Below are 22,664 nucleotides of genomic sequence, written 5' to 3'. Positions count from 1 at the left end.
TATATAAATTGCTTTCCAAAACCAAAATCATAGGCTTCTTTCTTAGTGGTGGAGAGAAGAAAGTGTGGCAGTTGCCCTTCTCCTTGCAGTTTATATTATAATACAGCAAAATCACTGAGCTCTCAAAAACTTTACTGACTAGCTTTACATAATCATGAAGTTTATCTTCTTCCCTTTATATGAATGTGTTTTACCAAAATACTCCTCATCCATTTAAAGGAATTTCAAAACACATGGTTTGGAATTTAAGCAGCCACAATGTCCAAAATCAAAAATATGGTCTACCAAAAACATCTGCATTGTCACTACTAGGGGCAGATTATGTTATTTCTATAGTCAGTTATGCTTTTATCAAACACTGCATGCTTCTGTTATTTTCATTGCTTCTCCATGACTTAGGTATGGCTACAGATGTTTTGAACATGCTCTCCTGAATGAATGTGGCATAGTTTCTTCAAATCTCTAGATCCAAATCAAAGTCAGAGACACATACATCTTTTCAGAAATCCTAGGATATGTTTCTACTCCTTTTGTGACAACCAATTATTGTCTGCATTCTACTTCTAATGAAGAATAAATGTTCTGTCTTCTTAAGGCAGGTACTCTCCATCGATAAGAAAGGGTTAAAATGCTGTGCTTTTAAAGGTCAAATGCAGTTGCCTAGGGTTACTCACATCATTTAGTAACACTTATTATTCAACAAGTCAAAAACCCAGTTGTGTGTCATGATTTTATTATAACCTTTTCCTACAATGTCAATTCCTCAACAAGTATTATTGGCTTTACCTTGAAAATATATTTATTGGATCTCTCTACTTCTCTTTATCTGTGTTGCTTCAATCAAAAGTCAAGCCACTAACATTTCTTTCCTTTACTATGGCAATTATCTCTTAATATGTATCCTTGTTTCTGTTATTTTACTTGTTAAAGTGCTTTATTCAGGAGGTATTTCTTATATAAAATTCAAAAGTTGGCTCTCCTCTGCTTAAGAAACAAAATCCAATCCAAACCTTTTATTCATTTTTTATTTTTTTCTACAGTAAATTATGAAATTTTACCAAGGTCTACAATTTTAGTCCTAGCTCTCGAAATTCATTTTGCAAAGTTGTACTATGCCTTACTGGACACTAGCCAAATCGTTCTTCTTTATTTTCTTAAGATACACCAAACTCTTTTTATCTTTTTATCTCTTAATACTGCACTTCTTCTGGGAGTGCTCTTTTCTCATATTGTTATGTAACTGGCTTCTTTTTTCCTCACTCAGCTCTCACATTAGATGTTATTTCATGAGAGGGATGCTCTCTGACCACTCCATGGAAGCTTCTCTAACCCCAATTGTGGTAGCTACTCTCCAAAGATAATTTCCAATGAACCACACCTACCAATGTTCATGCTTTTGTGAAGTTCCCTTTTACAGTGGATCCGGACTGGCCCTATGACTCATTTTAACCAAAAGAATATGACAGAGAAGGCACTGCTGGTTGTGGATCTAAATCTTAACAAGACGTGGAACCTTCTCTTTTTGAACTTTTGGAGGCCCCGAGGCATCATGTAAAACAACTGCTTTTCTTGCTAGAGAGACATCATGGGGAGGTCATGGAGGAGCTATGTGGAGTAGAGAAGAGCCAAAGATTATATAGAAAGAGAGAGAGGTACAGTAGCACCAGTGGCCTAGTAAATTTTAACCTTTCAGCTATCTCTACCAATGCAACAGATTTATAAGTGAATCATCTTGAATCTACGCAGACTCATGGAGTTCCCAGATAACTACAATCCCAGATGGTATCATATGCATCAGAACTGCCTAGAGAAGCTCAGTCAACCAGCAGAATCATCAGAGGTGATAAAATGTTTGTTTTAAGACACTAAGTTTTGGACTATTATTTAAGCAGCTGTAGATAAGCAAACATCAATCTTTTTAATTTATGGTCACATTTATCACTAGGGTAAGTTATCATACTTATTGATTTGTCTTTTTTGTCTCCTCCCCTACATTGGCCTCATTCACTGCTATATTCCTAGTGCCTAAAAAAGAGTCCAACATGGAATAGTCAATATACATTTGACATGTGAGTGAATAAACCTATGCAAAATATTTTGAATTTCATAATTTAAATTTTAACCAATTATGCTTCATGTTTCATTTTACATTAGTTACTCTATGCAAAGGTTACTGTAAACATACAGGAATGCTTTTTTCCAAGATGAGATATTAGAGGCTTTTAGCATGCTTCAGCCACTTGGAAATAGCAAGATAATATGCAAAGATCAACTCTGTGATTTTTAATTCAAGAAGAAATATGGGAAGCCATCAGAATCATGAAGGACACCACCGATCACATGGAGGAGAATGCCAGCAAACAGCCACCATGATGGCATACAGCTGATAAAAAGATCCTGGTGCAGAGAGGCCCTCTCTGCCTCTTGCCAGGCAGATCTCCAGGCATTCAGAGAACTCACTCATCTGGTTCTTCAGCCTGAGCCACCCCACCCTTCCTGGACATAGCTGTGATGCAGCAAGGCCGTCTTTGCTCCATGCTAAGGCAGGTCTCCAGGCATTAGGAGTATCAGGTCACCTGGGTCAGCAGTCTGAGCTGCTTCACTCTTCCTGTGCAGAAATCCTGGTGTGATGAGGCCCTCTCTGCTCCATACCCAGGCAGATGTTCAGGCATTTGGAGCACCTGCTTGCCTGGTTCAGCAACCTGAGCTGGCCCACCCTTCCTTTGCAGAGATCCTAGTGCAGGGGTGCTCTTTGCTATATGCCCAAGCAGATCTCCAGGTATATGAAGCAACTACTTGCCTGATTCATCCACCTGAGTTGCTCCATCCCTCCTGCACAGAGATTTTGGTGTGAAGAGCACACTCTGCTCCATGCCCAGGCATCTGGAGCACTCACTCCCCAGGATTAGGAGTTTAGGCTGCCTCCCATCCCGATGCACAGAACTTGGGGCTGAGCAGGTCCCAGCTCCATGCCTAGGCACATTTCGGGGTGCTTGGTGGCTGTCCACTGAATTCTCCTTCAGTACTGGTGCTTGTGCCTACCATTCTGTAAGCTGTAGGAAGACATGCCTGGTCTTGTCCCACCCTTCATGGCCCCCATTTCCACAGGGCTAAGCGGGGAGCACAGACCACTATGCATTTTATGAATCAGCCCATTGCCTAAGGCAACAGAGAACTTCTGACAGTAAATAAGGATTGAGTATATATCCAGCTACATTGTCCACAGCCACCTCTTATCTACAAACACCATACTGGCTTGTAGGTTCGAATAGCACAGCCTAATATAAAACCTGCTGAAAGAAGTGCATAGGGCTCTAAAGGCAAAGCAAAAATACCCTACCCAGCATTCTCACAGTCACAGCTCCTTAGCAGGGGAGGAAAAGAAAAGGAAAGAATAAAATATTATAGGGAAAGAGAGAAGGAACTAGCACAAGAATTCTGGCACTATAAAAATCTGAATGTACTGACACCACCAAAGGATCACACTAGTTCTCTAGCAATGAACTCTAACTAAAATGGAAACTCAGATATTACAGATAAATAATTCAAAGCATGGATTTCAGGGAAGTTAAATGAGATACACGATAAGGCTGATATTTAGCAAAAAGAAATTTCCAAAGCAATCCAAGAAACAAAGAAAGAGATAGACATCTTTAAAAGAAATCAGTCAGAGCGTCTATAATTGAAAAGTTTACTTAAGGAATTTCAAAGTACAACTGAAAGTTTTATCAATAGACTAGACCAAGCAGAGGAAAGAATTTCAGAGTTTGAAGACCAGTCTTTTGAACTAACCCAATCAGACAAAATGAAGAAAAAAGAATTTTTAAAAATGAACAAACTCCTTGAGAAATATGAGATTATGTAAAGTGACCAAACCTATGAATTACTGGCAATCCTGAGAAAGGAGAAAAATTTAACAATCTCAAAAACGTATTTGAGGGAATAGTTCAAAAAAATAAAACTTTGCTAACATTCTAGAGGTAGATATTCAGACAAAATAAATCCATAGAACACCTGTGAGATACTATAAAAAAATGAACATCATCAAGATATATAGTCACCAGACTGTCTGAGGTCAACATTAAAGAAAAAACCCTTAAAGTTAGATAGAGATAGGTTAAACCACATACAAAGGGAACTTCAACAGGCTAACAGTAGACTTCTCAGCAGAAACCTTACAACCCAGGAGAGATTGGCAGCCTATTTTCAGAATTCATAGAGAAAATAAATTTCAACTAAGAATTTCATACCCCACCAAACTAAGCTTCATTAGTGAAGAAGAAATAAAAGATTTTACAGACAAGCAAACACTAAGGGAATTAACTACCATTAGACCAGCCTTACATGATATCTGTAAGGGAGTTCTAAACAAGGAAACAAAAGAACAATACTTGCTACTACAAACACAAAAACACACTTAAGTGCATAGCCTACAGACCCGATAAAGCAACTACACAATAGAAACTACAAAGCAACCAGCTAACAACTTCACAATAAGATCAAAACATCATATATCAATATTAATCTTGAAAGAAAATGGTCTAAATGCCCCATGTAAAAGGCACAGAGTGACAAGTTGGATTTACAAAAAAAGGAACTTTTGGCTTGCTGTCTTCAAGAGATGCATCTCATGCATAACAACACCCATAGGCTTAAAGTAAAGGGTTAGAGAAAGATTTGCCATATAAATAGAAAATAAAAGAACAGGAGTTGCTATTCTTATATCAGATAAAACAGACTTTAAACCAACAACACTAAAAAGGACAAAGAAGGGCATTACATAATGATAAAGGATTTCATTCAACAAGACATAACTGTCGTAAATATGTATGCACCTAATATTAGAGCAGCCAGATTCATAAAACCAGTACTTCTAGATCTTTAAAAACATTTAGACTGTCACGCAATAATAGTGGAGGAATTTCAACACCCTACTGACAGTATTAGACAGATCACCAAGGCAGAAAACTAACAAAGAAATTCTGGAATTAAATTCAGTGGTGGACTAATTGGACCCAAACGACAAAATACTCCACTCATGAACCACAGAATATACATTCTTCTTATCTATAAATGGAACATACTCCAAGATTAACCATATACTCAACCATAAAGCAAGTCTCAATAAATTAAAAATGAAAACATACCAACCATTCTCTTGTATCACAGTGCAATGAAAGTAGAAATCAATACTGAAAAGATCTCTCAAAACAACACAACTACATGCAAATTTCACAACTTGCTTCTAAAAGTCATTTAGGTAAATAACAAAACTGGGGAAACAACAAAATTAAGGCAGAAATAAAAATTTCTTTCAAATAAATAAAAACGGAGGTACAACATACCAAAATCTCTGTGATGCAGCAAATGCAGTTTTAAGAGGAAAGTTATAGCTAAATACCTAAAATCAGAGTGGAGATAAATGAAATTGAAACTCAAAAATCTATATAAAAATCAACAAAAACAAAAGTTTGGTTTTTGAAAGGATAATCAAGATTTATAGCCTGCTAGCTAGATTAACAAGAATAAAAAACAGAAGATCTAAATAAGCAAAATCAGAAATGGCAAAGGTGACATTACAACTGATCCCACAGAAATACAAAATATCCTCAGAAAGTATTATGAACACCTAGAAAATCTAGAGAAAATGAATTAATTCCTGGAAGGACACAATTTCCCAAGATTGAGTAAGGAAGAAATTGAAACCCTGGACAGACCAATATCAAATTCAAAAACTGATTGAATTGGTAATGAAAAACCTATCAGTCAAAAAAAAAAAAACCCTAGACAATATGGATTCACAGCTGAATTTCACCAGATGTACCAAGAAGAGCCGCTGCCAATTCTATTGAAAATATCGCAAAAATCTAGGAGAAAGGACTCCTCCCTAACTCATTCTATGAAGCCAGCATCATTCTTTTAATAAAACCTGACAAAGACAAAATGAAAAGAGAAAATTACTGCCCAATATATTCCTTGATGAATATATTGAATATACAAAAATTGATTGAATATACAAAAATTCTCAATAAAATGCTAGTAAACCAAATTCAACAGCATATCAAAATGTTAATTCATCTTGATCAAGTAGGCTTTATTCTTGGGATGCAAGGTGGGTTCAACATATGCAAATCAATAAATGTGATTCACCTCATAAAGGAATTAAACACAAAAACCATAGGATAGTTTCAATAGATGCAGAAAAAGCTTTCAATGAAATCCAACACACGTTCATGTTAAAAACCCTCAGGAAACTAGACATCGAAGGAATATACCTCAAAATAATAAGAGCCATCTATGAAAAACCCACAGCCAACATCATACTGATTGAGCAACAACTGAAGGCATTCATCTTGAGAACTGGAACAAGACAAGGATGCCCATTCTCACCATTCCTATTCCACATAATACTAGAACTGATAGCCAGAGCAGTTAATAAGAGAAAGAGAAAAAAGGTATCCAAACAGTAAATGATAAAGTCAAAATAACTCTTTTGATGGAAAATATAATTCTATACCTAGAAAACCCTAAAGACTCTGCCAAAAGGCTGTTGGAACTGATTAACAACTGAAGTAAAGTTTTAAGATGTAAAATCAATGTAAAAAACTCAGGCACATTTCTAAATACCAATAACATTCAAGATGACAGCAAAATCAAAAGCACAATTCCATTTACAATACCCCCCCACAACAAATAAAATACCTAAGAACACATCTAACCTAGTAGGTGAAGAATCTCTACAAGGAGAACTACAAACACTGTTAAAAGAAATCATCAATGACATAAATTGAAAAACATTTCATGTTCATGGATTGGAAACATCAATATCATTAAAATAATCATATGGCCCAAAGCAATCCACAGATTCAACACTATTCCTATCATCATACCAACATCATTTTTCAAGAACTAGAAAAAACTATTCTAATATTTATAGGAAATCAAAAAAAGAGCCTGAATAGCCAAAGCAACCCTGAGCAAAAAGAACAAAGCAGGGGGCATCACATTACTCCACTTCAAATTATACTGTATGACTACAGTAACCAAAACAGCATGGTACTGGTACAAAAACAGTCACATAGACCAATAGAACAGAGTAGAGAACCCAGAAATAAAACTGCACACTTACAGCCATCTGATCTTTGACAAAGTTCACAAAAATAAGCAATTGGAAAAGGACTCTCTATTAAATAAATGGTGCTGGGATAGCTGGATGGCCATATGCAAATAATGAAACTAGACTCCTTCCTTTCACTGCACAGAAAAACTAACTCAAGATGTATTAAAGATTTCAGTGTAAGACCTCAAACTATAGGAATCCTAGAAGAAGACCTAGGAAATACCATTGCAGACATTGGCCTTGGAAAACAATTTATAAACTAAATCCCCAAAAGCAATTGCAACAAAACAAAAATTGGTAAGTGGGTCCTAATTAAACTAAAAAGCTCTGCACATCAAAAATTCAGCAGAGTGAACAGACAACGTACATAATGGGAAAAAATATTTGCAAGTTATGCATATGATAAAGATCTGCTATCTAGACTATAAGAGCTTAAATTAATCAACAAGCAAAAAACAACCTATTTAAAAGTGGGCAATGCATATGAACAGACCCTTGTCTAAAGAAGACATACAACTAACCAACAAGCATAAAAAAAATGCTCAGCATCAGAGAAATACAAATCAAAATCACAATGACATACCATCTCACACTAGTCAAAATGACCATCATTAAACTTCAAAAAACCATAACTGTTGGCAATACTTCAGAGAAAAGAGAATGCTTATGCACGGCTAGTAGGAATGTAAATTAGTTCAGATACTATAGAAAGCAGTTTAGAGATTTCTCAAAGAACTTAGAACTACCATTTTTGACCTAGCAATCCTACTACAGAGCATGTACACAAAGGAAAGTAAATTGTTCTACCAAAGGAAACGCACTGGCATGTCAATTGCAGCACTATTCACAATAGCAAAGACATGGAATCAACCTAGGTGCCCATCAATCATGGATTGCAAAAGAAAATGTGGTACGTATACACCATGGAACACTATGCAGCCATAAAAAAGAATGAAATCATGTCCTGTGCAGCAACATAGATAGAACTAGTGGCCATTATCCTAAGTGAATTAATGCAGTATCAGAAAGCCAAATACCACATGTTCTCACTTACAAGTGGAAGCTAAACATTGAGTACTCTTGGACATGAAGATAGCAAAAATGGACACTGGAGACTACTAGAGTGGGGAGAGAAGGAGGGTGACAATGGTTAGAAAACTAACCATTAGGTACTATGCTCAGTACCTGGGTGATGGGATCATTCATACCTTAAACCTCAGCATGATGCAATACACCCAGGTAACAAATGGGCACGTGTCCCCCGCAATGTAAAATTAAAATGGAAAAATTAAATAAAAACATAAAGGAATATTGATGTTCTCTGAATTTTGTTTGTAATTCAACACATTTCAAAACTTTTTGCAAACTATTGTTCCTATCGAAAACATTCTTCATCTGCATGTCTTGCCTGCAGAATTATCTCCCTTTAAAGCAGAGGTCAAAAACTACTGATTTTCTCAAGTGTTCTCTAATTACATCAGAATAAATTGGCAGTCCCTCCTTTTTGCTCAACAATAACCATGCATATTTCTGTCATAGCACTTACTAATTCATAGTTAAACATCTCTATGTTTTATCAGTCAACTATTACTATAATAATGCCAATAAGAAAACACAACAAAAGTCAGTGGCTTAAAACAAGAATCATTATTCTCATTAATGAATCTGAAGATTGCCTCTACTACATGTAATCTAGGATTACATTGGCTTGGCTTCAAGCTGCCATTTGGGTTTAGATATTCCACGTGTCTTTCAGTTTTCTTGGATTGGAAAGTTTTACAGGTGTATAATTCTCATTAAGACAGCACATGAGAACACTACAAAGACAAAAGCTGTCACATGCACTATCATCAGATTGACCAAAACATGTCTTATGACCACAACCTACGTCAAAGAAAAATACACGTAGTGAAGGGATAGATAAGGGGAAGGATGAAGTGTTGAGGCCATTAGTAATATCTATCTCACTCTTCTTTCAGGCGGAATTCCATGCTGCTTTTAGAGAGATTTTATGACACAGCAATCAGCCAGTGTGAAGGTACTCAATAAATATTGTTTTAATGAATAGATATATTAATAACTAAACTTTTTTATGGCTGAAGCTAAGTGGTCACTGGCCTAATTCACATTTTGTGACAAAACCATACACTCTTACAAACATGTTAGACCCAGATTCAAAATCAAAAGTCAGCTTCTTCATTCACGAGAATTAATTGTAACTTTTTTTTTTCAAAACTAACCAGAAACCCACAATCCTTGAGAGTGAAGGGTTATAAACCCATGCTAGGTTCTACCTTTCCTTTTAAGCCCAGTTCAAAGTGAGAAACGAGAGAAATTAACTTAGAAAGCTAAGACTTGCTGTTGCTATTTCTTAAGTAATGTTCTGAACATTCGGTCACATTCCTGCCACTCTGTAGACTGAGGTCTCCCACCTCTAATCCATCTTCCAACTTTCCCTCTGTGAAGTTCTTTACAAGTTAAACATGTAAGGACAAAAGGGATGTCATGATTCATTTAGTGAAGGGTAAATAACAAATATTCAAGACTAGAAATTTAAAATTCACAAACAGAAATAAATTGCAACTATTAGAAAAACAACGAAGATGAAGCTAAAGAAAGTTTTAAGGGGGCCTACTGAAATATATATTTTAAAGATGATTTCATAGATGTGTTATTCTGGAACTTAGAGGAATTCTCCAAATACTACAAATCTCTGCCACAATTATAATCATTAGTTACATGTCTGACATTGCACCATCAGCAAGTTGAAGAAAATGAGCAAGTCTCACTCATCTTTGAGGATTCTGTTTCCCTAGTTCCTGTAATTCAAACTATATCCCATTTTAAGAAAAACATTAGGTTGACTGCAAAATGAGAATCCAAAGTGAAAAGTAGCAAACTGAACAAAGTAGGATGCACAAACATTGCAACTGTCCTTAAATAGAAAGAATTTAAGAGGAAACCAGGTATTGTGAGTAAGTAACTTTAGTAATACATCCTGTAGAATATCACTGAAATCTGAAATCATAGTTTATCAAAGGATAGAAGAAAAAGAAAAACAGAATTTTGAGCTGCTTCTCTTTTAAATATTAAATATAAGATTTTTTTCTTGGAATAATAAGCGGGAGATTTATTTGATTTTCTGATTTTATTTTTAGATGCTGTCTTGCTAAGGGCAATTATCATCTAGAATAGTTTAAACACCAAACACATTCCAATCTAATCAGAGAGATACACACTGAACTCTGACATAATAAACGCAAATTCAAGATGAATTGAGAAGATCAAGTATAGAACCACTTTGAAAAAGACCTTGCAGTATAATTACCCATTAAACCTCTGCTTACATTTCACAGAAGCAATTAATAAAGTCAACAGAGGATTGAGAGAGATCTTTACAACAGCTGAATGTAAATCATATGCTGTCATGATATATAATTTGATAATATGCCTTAATAAGAACCATCTTTGTATATGCACATAATATTGAAAATTAGAATGGTACTTTTCATTGGTTTAAAGAATACTTTGTCAAAACCTTAATTTAAGTAATTTTATATGACCACGATTTTTCATAATTTAATGCTTTATGTATGCACCCAAAGGAGAAAAAGTTTTTAGGATTGTATACAAATTGGTAGCTTTTCGTGCCTCATATTATTTACAGCATAATGATAACATTCCTTCTGTTTATTTGTTAATTACCAGGGAGAAGAATACACAGACACAGAATACATGCATTTTAAATGCCAGTTGTGTGAAAACAAAATTGGTGTAATATGCAGCTGGATATAGTCAGGCTGGCATAAAGAATCAAAAAGACTTTCCTGGAAGTTTAATCATGTTGCAACATAACAAAAAGGGAACAATTGGAAAGTCAATTGTCAAAAATAAGATGGCTTCAAGCTCTGCAAAAACACAGGCAAAGTACAAATGGGCATGCAAATGGATGCTTCTGATGCCTTGACCATGTCCTGAGGGTCCAGGAGCCCTCCTTTCCTGACTGTTGATCCTGCTCCATCATCAGGTTGACTCCTTCTGCCTCATTTCACTCTACTTCCCCTAACCTGCCTCATTTTGTTGGTATCTGTCATGATCACCTTTACCACCTTTTCTAACCCGAAGTATGTTTGCATTTTGGCTGGGAGAGGAAGAATAAACTGTTGCCTATGACAGTAATAGGGGTTTAATTAATAAAGAAATAAATCTGTGGCTCAGCTATTCATTGTACATTTTTATTGCCTTTTGCATTTAAGCTAGATCTTACACATATCAATGGTATATATGTAAAATTATTAAGGATTTTTAAAACCTGGATATCATGCAATAACTCACAACCCATTTTATTTTCATATATGTAAGAAGTTAAAGCCTAATAGAATATTAAAACATAATTCAGAGAGAAATACCACCTTACCACTTCTCCCTCACTATATAAATTGCCTCTCCATCCTTCTTCATTTATAAACCAGTTGTTATAAAAACAAAGCAAATTTTCATATTATTACATATTTTAACAAAGCACGAAGAGATTGAACCTAATACATTTTTATGCCTTTTGCAAAGTTCATCTAAATGTTCCTGGGAGAATATTTCAATGACAATGACATTGAAAAATATCTTTTGTATACAAAGGTCATAAGTTGTATGTTGAAGGAGGCTGAAAGAGGAGGAGACGGGAGAAGTGGGCGAAGCTTAATAAAACTGTTAAGATCAGCACATTTTGGTCCCCATTTTTATCATAAATTTTATTATATCAATTAATTTAAAGAACAATTGATTAACCTGCTCAATGTCAGGCAACTCCCTTCTCATCTTTTTCTTTCCCTGTTTCCTTTTATTTTTCTTTCTTTTTTTGCAATTTAATATTTAGAATAATTTTAGGGAGATAAAAAGTACCTGTAAAATAGAAAGATAAAGACACGATTTGATTCCATTCTGAACTGTGTGTGAGCCTATACACCTATACACACTTGGACTTATACAAGGCCAAACATCTGGAAGCAGTGTGGAAAAACTCAATTAACAGTCCACATGCAGAGCTTCAATATCCAGGTATTTGGTGCTGTTAAAATAAAAGGAAGGTTCTGAGTTAATGTCAACTCATTTCCAGGGTAACACACATTAAGTGCTTCTTTAATAATGAAGAGAATTAAACTTAATTGCTTTCATATTATAAAATAATTTTGATCATTGAACAGAAACATATTAAATATGTATTATAAATAATCACAGAGATTACAACATTGGTTTTTAAAGGAATATTTATATTTGGATAATACTTCTTTCTGTTTTCCTCATATTTATGGAAAAAATGAAGGCTTAAATTTTTAGGATTGTAATGAATAGTATAGCTGGTTCTGTCTTATTGCTAGTCTTTCATCATTTTTATTTGCAGAAAATACTGTGGAATTAAAATGTTAGTTTTATATAATGAAAATGATTTGATTCCTGTATCATTTTTAAGTGCATAGATTTAATCCACATACTATGAAACATATTACAATACTATTACAATAAGCAGATTATGTGTGTGCTAGAATGGAAGGGAATGAGAATAAAAGCAAATTGCCATATGAGTATCAGGTTATCTTCGGATATTTCTTACCCAAACCCAGTAATCCCCTACCCGCACCTGTCAAAGCCACACAGGCTTCCACGGTTACAGGAACTATATTACAATCTTTGAAAGATACTATTCATCCCCGTGTGCTTAGAATGAAAAAACACATAAAGGACATATGGGGTAACATATGCTAATTCCTCTACACACCCTGTGCTAGCACAATCATGAGGCCCAACCTTATTTCAGAAAATATTTCACATTTATTTTTGCCAAACAGGATAAAAACAAAGAAGATAAAACTAAAAAAAATAAATGCCTTAGCATTTCTACTTTAGAGAAAATGTCTTAGCTTTTTCTCTAAAGTAGAAAAGCTAAGGCATTTTTAAACCCAAAATAAATATTTTCAAGAAAATTAAAAGGAGAATATTATCCAAAACAAAAAACAAATGATAAACATTTTTATAATTTTGTGGGAGATATGTGAAATCTCAATAATGTAATTATCTATTTTGTTCCCATTATTTAAGGATCATTTATTTAACATATTTCTGAAATCACAGCCTTAAATCATGAATTAATACTTTTTTAGTATAAAAAATATAATTTGCAGATAATTGGAAAAAACAACACTAATTGTAGAGCCCCAGAACTAAGTGTACAAGAAATTATCTCAGTTCCCCCATTCATAGTTTACATTGTCTCTGTTATTTCAAACTGGCTATTTAAGACAGCAATTACATTGTCTTTTCACACTTGCTTAAAAATAAACTTGATTGGTTGACAGTAATTTTCTTTAGCATAACAAATACTTAAAATACAAAAATTAAATACTTTTTTTTACAGTGTACATTAATTCTCTTATTCTCTTTTCTTGGAGGTAAGAATACATATGCAGGAAATACAGGTATTAAACATTGTACTATAAACTGGCATGCTTACTAATCACCTTATAAAATATACCCTACCAATTACCTTCTAAATGGTCTATACTAATCACCCAAATATATGCCCAATCTAAGGTTGTTTTTTATGAAAAAGATAAATGGAAAAGCAAAATAGGAAAACTAGAGTGATGAGAGAAGTTGATAAATCATATTTGTAAGGATCATATGGGAATTAAATTGCTTTAGAAATTGATAAGGCTTTTGGAAATTATCGATAGACATAAATGTTAGTTTATATTAAGTATTGAGAGAAGAAAGGTGGGTACATTAGGCAAGGTGATAGGACAGTAAAGTCAAACAAAGAAACTACTGAAAAAGAGTTGGAAATAGATTGTGAAAAATATAGCATGGTGTGATTCATTGAGAAGAAAGAAAAGATTGAGTGAAAATAAAGAGCAATGTTAGAATCATTCAGTTAAAACTGTTGTAGAGGGTGCTCTATGTAGATACATAGATTAAAGAGTATTTTTAATTCTGAAGTGAGAAAAGGTAATCTTTGAACCTGGAAAAGAAATAGATACTCTTAAACATAATTGCATGTTCAATAAACAGAAAAGAATTGTCAATTAACTTTTTAATAGCAATTTTAAAAAAACTAAGGGAAGAAATAAACCATCATACTCACTTGACATCATTTATGCTAGATGTTAAAGATAAATATAGTCTTATAGTCTTAAAATTTGAGTGCTCTTTTGTGGCAAATTATTTGCTCACATTGTTGCTTATAGTGTACGCAGTACAAGAAAAATCTAGTACAAAAAATAAAAGTAGGAGCTTTTATACATTGCACCTTATTGCAAAACAGCTTGAAATTATGTGATAAAAAATATTCATGCCCTATGACTCAGAAATTCTATTCTCGTATAGCTGGGAGAAGTTAGTATCTCTCAATATCATGATTATATACTCAAAATTGTTCATAGAAGCATTTTCACTGTACTCCAAATAAAAAACTTAACAACATGCATAAAAAGGTAACTTGGATAAATTAAATGTGTGTACTTAAAAAGGAATATTATATAACAACAATAACAAGATAGATACACAGGTAACACCACAGACTTCTCATAAATTTAATATCATGTGAAGAAAAGCAAGATAGAAAACACATGCACAGTGTTTATATGAATACAAAGATGGAAAACTTAAAATATAATAGGTATGCATGTAAAAGTTATATGCTTATATAGAAAAAGAGTATCACAAAAGTTATGAAAGTAGGACTTTCCCTAGAAGAATGGGGCATGTTTGTCCTTGGAGAAAGGCATATTGGGGTGTGGGATATTTTTTTGATGTTCTCTTTTTGTACCTGAGTAATAACCATATTGATGTGGCCTTTCTAATTACTTTTAAGTGCCAGGTGCTCATGTACAAACACACACACACACACACACACACATCCACTTTCTTGTATGCAAAATATGTCTTGTGATATAAACAAAAGTAATAAAAAGAAAAGGTAATATAAAGTTGATGCCCATAATCCAACCAATTACTTAATAAACATGTACCTTTTTTGGCAAATTCCCCTTTCAGATTTTCTGAAAATATTTAACATATCCAGCAATTATTAGACATTCATTTTTCATGAGTATTGATAAATACACTTAAAGAAAATATTGCTGTCAACATCAAGTTAGAGATAACATATGGAAACAAACACTTCCAATACTACCCAAATCTTCAACTTTTTAATGTGTTTTTGTTAGAAGTAAGAATACAGATACAGGAAATACATGTATTAAGCATTCTATTATAACAGAATGCTTACTAATTACCTTATAAGAGAGACTTAACTTTTTAACATTCTTTACCTAGTCATAGAGTTAGGCATCTTGTTGCAATGACTTCTGGTAAAGCCTCCATCCTATGGCATCTGTTAGTGTGTTTCTTGATGTCTTACCTACTATAGTGAGCACATCTTCTACTATAAAACTTGTGGGTCATTCAGCTATATTGAGTGTCTCAGTGGTTAATACTAGGTATCAACTTGCCTGGATCGAAAGATGCCTAGACGGCTGGTAAAATATTGCTTCTGTGTGTGTCTGTGAGGGAGTTGCCAGAGGAGATTAACATTTGAGTCAGTGGACTAGGACAGAAAGACCCACCTTCAAGGAGGTTGGGCATCATCCAATCAGCTGCCAGTGCAGCCAGAACAAAGCAGATGAAAGAAGAGGGGGACAAACTAGTTTGCTGAGTCTTCTGACTCTTTCCCCAGTTTACAGACAGCCTACTGTGGAACTTCGCCTTGTAATTGCGTGACTCAATTCTCCCTAATAAGCCCCCTTTCATATATATGTATATCCTATTGGTTCTGTCCCTCTGGAGAGCCCTGACTAATACAAATGGGTTCTTGACTGTGCGGTCAGCTTATTCAATTATCCTAAATATCTCTCATAGCCTTCATGTAAGAGAATTATTTTCTACATCTGAGATGATGTCTTTTTTTTTTAATTTTCACTTTCCACCATCTAAGAAATTATTGCTTTTGGGTTTAATGTTTGTAATTTTGTCCTTAGAGTCTTTGTTTCACATCATTTACCTGTGTTATACCATTAGTATCTATGCCTAAGTTGTCACACTGACCAGAATCATCTGTTTGCTATTGTATCCCTGTTTAGATGTACATTATACTCAAACTTGTCTAAGTTAACACTCGGGTTTAATTTAATGTAACTCCTCCAAATATCGAGAGCAAATCAGTGCCTGGAAAATCCAAAAGGAGGTTAAATTTCAAATTTAATTGTAGTATCAATGTAGTGTATTTTATCATAAGACTTACTGTCACAAAATATCTACAAAAGTTTGAAGAAGACATAGCTGTGATAAATAGAACGCTTTTCAAAATTTTATATTTGAATAAGTTTTCTAGAGTTCAGAACATTTCCTGTGAAAAATATGTCACAAATGATAGCTTCCATTCTCAGTTTTACGAACATGAACTATTTTACCTACCATGTATTTTCATATGTGTCACGAATCGTAAACATTTCTGAATTTGGTTTTTGGACTTTCTTTTCTAAGTCTCAGATAATGCTACCAAAACACTAGAAGTTTGGTCTAGGTACTGTTGTTCACTGCACAGGAAGCCAATCACTGAGACAGCAAGTATTGCTAGGGAAGAAGGCTTTTTGGGTGCTGCAGCTGAGCAGATGGGAGACTCAGCCTCAGTTCCAATCCCTCAACCCAACAAAATGAGGAGTTTATATATCAGGGGAGAAATATAACCATGTGCAGGAAAATACAGATTAGGAAAGGGTGAGGAATAGGAGTTGGTGGACATGAAACAGGTGCTCAGGGATCATGACTGGTGAGGGGTCTGGCATCTCATTGTCCAGACGTGGTGATCTGGTTAGTTCCAGTTCCTTGATTCTATCTAGGAGGACAGATGGGTTGGTTTCCTGAGAAATGAACTCTGATAAGACGAATGTAACTTTCTCAAGTTTTAAGACTAGAATGGTCAATTTCTATGTTTATTCAAAAGAAACCATAAACATCAGTTCCATGGGGCAATTGGGCCCATTTCAATAATGGATAACTATGTAGATAATTAAATATACCTATGTATATCTAAAATGGATTAGTTACTTTAGTAGATAACAAAAAGCCTCCAGCAGCAGCAAGTTCTAATCAGATGTACCTAAAAGTTTTAATAGAAATTGCCATTTGTGGTAATGAATGACTCTGTGAATGACAGAGATAATCGGATAAAGGATTTGTTTTTAAGTCAAATATTGGTAAATAGGGGGTTGGCTGTATTAAAAATTCTGAATAATCAACATGGATGGAAAATATCAGTTGTCCATTTTGACACACAGTAAGAGTTTCTTGTCTTGTAATTTTATTTTGATGAAATTGCCTTGACACACTACTTGTTTTTAAGAGTAAACTATACCCAGTAATGAGATCATTGCATTTTAATGAGGTAAAAAGTTTTCTATCCTCTCCAAATTAAATCAATCTTTGTCATCAAATATCCACACAGGCTCTGGTGCTTATGAATTTTAGAAAGCTGTAATTGATTTTGGAAATTTGAACAAATCCAAATTGTATCAAATGCACAGTTTTCTTTTCTCAACATTTTTTGTTCCACCCAATCTAACACTCTTTAATTTTTAAGCAACACAGCAAAGATAATATCATAATCTGAAGAGAAAAGACACCCTTTTGACCAGGAAGAAGAGTAATTGCTTAAAAGTGTGATTCTCTATTTGATGGTAACATTAGAGAAGTAATCCATAAAAGCTCCCCAAACCATCGATTCTGTCAAGTGATAATTGGATTAGAATCCCAAAAGACAATGAAAATTTTTCTATATAGAAGATTTTTTTTCTCCTATAAGCGTTTCAGTAGACATCCTATTTCACTTATTTCTTCATCAGTTTATCTTGGTATTCTGAGGAATTAGCACAATGACTGACATGTATGTCATCATCTCCAAGAAAAGAAATGGCCAGAATCTTTCAAATAATTGAATCTTATTTTAACTGAAATGTTACAAGACTAGTTTTCTACCACAAAGCCCACTTGGTGCCAAGTGTAAAATTCTTGCTGACAAAGTTCTGGGTTTAAATTCTTATCTAATACTCCTGGCTCTTTAAATCTTTTTTTTTTTTTTTTTTTGGCGGAGTCTTGCTGTGTTCCTCGGGCTAGAGTGCAATGGCACAATCTCGGCTCACTGCAACCTCAGCCTCCTGGGTTCAAGTAATTCTGCCTCAGCCTCCCAAGTTGTGGGATTACAGGTGTGCGCCATCACGCCTGGCTAATTTTTTTTATTTTTAGTAGAGATGGGGTTTTACCATGTTGGCCAGACTGGTCTTTAATTCTTTTAGATCACTTAGAAAAGGCAATAATCCTTTTAGAACATTTTGAATAGTCTTTAGACTACCGAAAGACTGTATTACTTATTCCTTGTCTTCTTTTCTGAACAGTCAACATAATTTAAGTTCCCCTCTAATGCTAAGGTAAAGCAATTCTAAAGCACTGTGCTGTTTTCTTTCTGTGGGCTGCATGCTGGTTCATCTTGCCCTACTAAAGTTCAGGAGCCTACAATGAAAGCAAAAGACATTTTCATTTACTAAATCACAACTGCATGGAGTAAGAAAGATGACATCTAATACAGTGGTTAACCAAAGAAAATAAAATTCATGGACTTATCTCCATTATAGTTCCTGAAATTGCATTATGTGTACCATATACTGCTCCATCTACTAGTATAGTAACTTAGTCGTGTTTCCATGAAGATATCATTGTTTTGTTTTTAATTAGTTTACCAACCACAAGTTTGGGTGTGAGTGAGTGTTGTTTAGCAGTAAAAAGACAAATGTATCAAGATTCAAGTATGTGACTCTTATTTATTTATTTAGAGACGGAGTCTTGCTCTTATCGCCCAGAATGGAGTGCAGTGGCGTGATCTCGGCTCACTGCAACCTCTGCCTCCCGAGTTCAAGCGATTCTCCTGCCTCAGCCTTCCGAGTAGCTGGGAATACAGGCTCCTGCCACCACTTCTATCTAATTTTTGTATTTTTAGTAGAGACAGGGTTTCTCCATATTGGCCAGGTCAGTCCCAAACTCCTGACCTCAGGTGATCCGCCCACCTTGACCTCCCAAAGTGCTCGGATTACAGGCATGAGCTACCACTCTAGGCCTCAAGTATGTGTCTATTAATATAGAATTTTAATGTACATAAGAGATAATAGTGAATATCATTAATAAAGCATCTCTTTATTCAAGATGTTTTTAAGTTTCTAGCTCTTAGGTTCAGGGGGTACATGTGCAGGTTTGTTACATGAGTAAATTGCATATCTTTGGGGGTTTGTGTACAGAGAATTTTGTCACTCAGATAATAATCATTGTACACAATAGGTAGTTTTTCTATTCTCACTCTCGTCCCACCTGCACTCTCCTCCTAGCCTATACCCTCAGATAGTCTGCAGTGTCTATTGTTCCTGTATTAGTCGGGGTTCTCTAGAGGGACAGAACTAACAGGATAGATGTATATGTAAAAGGGAGTTTATTAAGGAGTATTGATTCACACAATCACAAGGGGAAGTCCCACAATCCCTTCTGCAAACTGGGGGCAAGAAAGCCAGTCCCAGTCCCTAAACCTCAAATGTAGGGAAGCCGACAGTGCAGCCTTCAGTCTGAGGCCGAAGGCCTGAGAACCCCTGGCAAACCACTGGTGTAAGTCCAAGAGTCCAAAAGCTGAAGAACTTGGAGTCCGACGTTGAGGGGCAGGAAGCATCCAGCATGGGAGAAAGATGAAGGCCGGAAGACAGCCCTTCTAGTTCTTCCATATTCCTCTGCCTGCTTTTATCCTAGCTATGCTGACAGCTGATTAGATGGCCCAACCTGATTGAGAGTGCATCAGCTTCTCCCAGTCCACTTACTCAAAGGTTCATCTCCTTTGCCAACACCCTCACAGACACACCCAGGAACAGTATGTTACATCCTTCAATCCAATCAAGTTGACATTCAATATTAACCATCACAGTTCCCTTCTTTGTGTCCATGTGTACTCAATGTTTAGCTCAAGTGAGAACATGTGGTATTTTGTTTTTCATTCCTGCATTCATTTGCTTAGGATGAGAGCCTCCATCTCCATGTTGCTGCAGGGGACATGATTTTATTCATTTATATGGCTGCATAGTATTCCATGGTGTATATGTACCATATTTTCTTTATCTAGTCCACCATTGATGGGCATCTAGGTTGATTCCATATTTGCTATTGTGAACAGTGCCATGATGAATGTAAGGGTTCATGTGTCTTTATGGTAGAATGATTTATATTCTTTTTGGTATATACCCAATAATGGAATTGCTGGGTCAAATGGTAGTTCTGTTTTAATTTCTCTGAGAAATTTCCAAACCATTTTTCTCAGTGGCTAGGCTAATGTACATTTCTACCAGTAATATATAAGTATTACCTTTTTTTCATAACTTTGCCAGTATCTTTATTGTTTGTTTTTAGTAGTATCCCTTCTGGAAGGTATGAAATGATATCTCATTCTGGTTTTGTTGCTGTTGTTGTTGCTGTTGTTTTTTGTAGAGATGGAGTCCCACTGTGTTGCTCACACTGGTCTCGAACTCCTGGGCTCAAGCAGTCTTACCACATTGGCATCCCAAAGTGCAAGGATTATAGGCCTGAGACACTGCACCCAGCTTCATTGTGGTTTTGCTTTGCACTTCTCTAATGATTAGTGATGCTGAGCATTTTTTCATGTTTGTTAACTGCTTGTATGTCTTATTTTGTGATGTGTGCTCATGTTCTTTGCCCATTTTGTAACAGGATTGTTTGTTTTTTGCTTATTAGTTTGTTTAAGTTCCTTATAGATTTGTTAAGCTCCTTATAGACTCTGCATATTAGATCTTTGTCAGATGCATAGTTTGTGAATATTTTCTCGTATTATGTCGGTTGTCTGTTTACTCTTTTGAGTTTATTTTGCTGTGCAGAATTCTTTAGTTTAATATCCCCTTATCAATTTTCATTTTGCTGCAACTGCTTTGGAAAACTTAATCATAAATTATTTTCTGAGGCCAGTGTCCACAATGGTATTTCCTCGGTTTTCTTCTAGGATTCTTATACTTCAATGTCTTATATTTAATGTTCCATCCATCTTGAATTAATTTTTGTATATGGAAGGAGTCTAGTTTCAATTATCTGCGTATTTCCAGCCAGTTATCCCAGCACCATTTATTGAATAATAGAAAGTTTTTTCCTATTGCTTGTTTTTGTTGACTTTGTTGAAGATCAGATGGCCGTAGGTGTGCAACTTTATTTCTGGGTTTTGTATTCTGTTCCATTGGTCTATGTGTCTGTTTTTGTACCAGTATCATGCCATTTCAGTTTCTGTTGCTTTGTACTACAGTTTGAAGTCAGGTAATGTGATGACTTCTGCTTTGTTCTTTTTGTTTATGTTTGCTGTGGCTATTTGGGCTCTTTTTTGGTTCACTATGAATTTTAAAATAGTTTTTTTCTCATTCTGTGAAAAAATGTCATTGGTAGTTTGATAAAAATAACATTGAATCTGTAAATTTAAAAAATTATATTACATCAATAATGTCAATACAATCACTTTCAAGCTTGAAACACAACAGCTTGATAATCATAAGATCTGATAAATATTGATCGACTTCTCTGAACCTTGGTTTCTTATGTTTGTTTTAAAGGATTGCTATGAGGATTAAACTAAATGAGACGTGGATTATTATCTCTTCCAGGAGATGGAATGTAATGAGAACTTATTAATTTTAACTTCTTTTTAAAGCCTTATTAAGAAAAAATAAATCTGACCTCAAGCAAGTTACAGGACAGTGAGGATCTTTTTTAAAAATTTACTATATTAAATGATTATTTTGGCATTATACTAAACTAATAATTATTTTGCATTATACTATAGCAGACCAACCTATTTAAATGTGCTAATAAGAAGACTGAAGAGAACAAATGCTTTTGACAAAAATTTATCAAGGCTTTACTACAATTGGCAGTTCAAAATTTCATTTTAGTTTAAAAAAACTAAATTGAATTTAAAAAGACTAAAACTAAAGACTAAAAAGACTAAAAAAAAAAAACTAAAAGAATTTAAAAAATTAAAGGAAGAACAATTAAGAAGTAGTACGACTACATTCTTATTCCAGAATTTATTGAAAAGAGAGGAGGAGAGAAATAAATGTCTGCTCTTAATCACGGATTTGCTCTCTCTCATGAAGGAGGTAAAGAAAGGTGAGGTTTCTAAGAAAATATTTTATTTTTTATCACATCCTATGTACAGGAGATGACTCTATATTTATTTTGGCCAATCGTTATCATTGTTTAAAGGAAACTGAAATCAAGCTTTTTATAAGCAAATCTTTGATTTTTATTTTTTAAAAAATATTTTGTACACCATACTAAATCTACAAGTTTGGGATCTAACATGTTTAATGTACAATAACACAGATACATATATATATATGTGTGTGTGTGTGTGTATATATATATACTATAATATTTTATTATTTTTATTTATTATATATGTGAACTATGTGAC

The sequence above is a fragment of the Symphalangus syndactylus genome, chromosome 16, assembly GCF_028878055.3.
Source record: "Symphalangus syndactylus isolate Jambi chromosome 16, NHGRI_mSymSyn1-v2.1_pri, whole genome shotgun sequence".
In the NCBI taxonomy this organism is placed as follows: domain Eukaryota; kingdom Metazoa; phylum Chordata; class Mammalia; order Primates; family Hylobatidae; genus Symphalangus; species Symphalangus syndactylus.
Note: the sequence above shows the minus strand (reverse complement) of the source record.